Source organism: Nycticebus coucang, chromosome 8 (assembly GCF_027406575.1).
Source record: "Nycticebus coucang isolate mNycCou1 chromosome 8, mNycCou1.pri, whole genome shotgun sequence".
NCBI classification, from domain to species: Eukaryota; Metazoa; Chordata; class Mammalia; order Primates; family Lorisidae; genus Nycticebus; species Nycticebus coucang.
In genome coordinates this window covers 24,479,900-24,480,906 of record NC_069787.1, presented here as the reverse complement: position 1 = coordinate 24,480,906, position 1,007 = coordinate 24,479,900, and the positions used below count along the sequence as shown (strand labels likewise).

Genomic DNA, 1,007 nt, shown 5'->3' with positions numbered 1-1,007 from the left:
ACAAAGTATAGGCTGTGTGCCTTTCAGCAGCTGTGCAAACTTGGACAAATTCTTTACTCTTCCAAACCTTAGTTTCCTGATCTCTAAAATGGGTAGAGTAATGGGACCTACTGTTGAGAGGATTACATGAACGAATAGCACCTGGCCTGACTGGCCCCTACAAAGAGCCTGTTATGTAAGAGTTGCACTACCTACTGATGTCAGCAGATGAACAGTTAAATGGAAATAATAACATCCTTTCCTTGGGGTTGTGCTACGGTCCAGTGAGGGGATAGTGAGGGTGGTACTGCTAACCACTACATGACTTGTCTACATCCACTAGAGCTTTGCTTTACATTGGTGCAATTTTTGGGAGAAAGAAAAATCTCTTCTTTAAAAATAAAAAATAAAGAAGTAGAAATAATAATTGTACCTGCAGCGTGGCATTGATCTGATGCTTAAATATGTTAGTCTTTGCAAGGAGCTGACATCAGTGCCCGGGAGTGGGCTTAGCTATTTGGAAACTGGAGGCAGCTGAATCAGATGTCTTTTTAAGGTCTCTGTTTCCCAGGCTGTGAAATGGGCATGACTATAATTTTGCCTTTTGGCCTGCTATGGGGATTAAAATAGGCAACCTGTATTCTTGCAACAGCTTATTCTACACCAAGGTCTGGTGAACTTTGTGATTTCGGAAATCCCAGTTCACTGGGAATTTGATCTTCCTTTATTTTGAACGGATCAGCCTGATAAACTGACAATCTTACAGGACAAGATGTTGGAGCAGGGAAAAGGTTTTTTCAGGAAATTGGCTGGCTAGGGTTAGGGGCCCAGCCTGGCACTGACCTGCTGGGTTACTCCTCAGAGTCACTTCTGCCCGTGGACCTTGGTTACGCCCATATGGTGAGGCATCAGAGGGGAGCAGCAGTTTTTTCTTTTTCTTTTTTTTTTGAGACAAATCTCAGTGTGTCGCCCTTGGTAGAGTGCTGTGACATCACAGCTCACAGCAACCTCAAACTCTTGGGCTTAAG

At 43.7% G+C, this 1,007-nt stretch overlaps 1 non-coding gene across 1 annotated transcript; it reads left to right on the top strand.

The window, feature by feature from the left end:
- Positions 1-230: 230 nt before the first annotated feature.
- LOC128593060 (U4atac minor spliceosomal RNA) lies at positions 231-356 on the top strand. Its single transcript, XR_008382237.1, has one exon. It is a non-coding gene; the product is annotated as a U4atac minor spliceosomal RNA (small nuclear RNA).
- Positions 357-1,007: the final 651 nt, after the last annotated feature.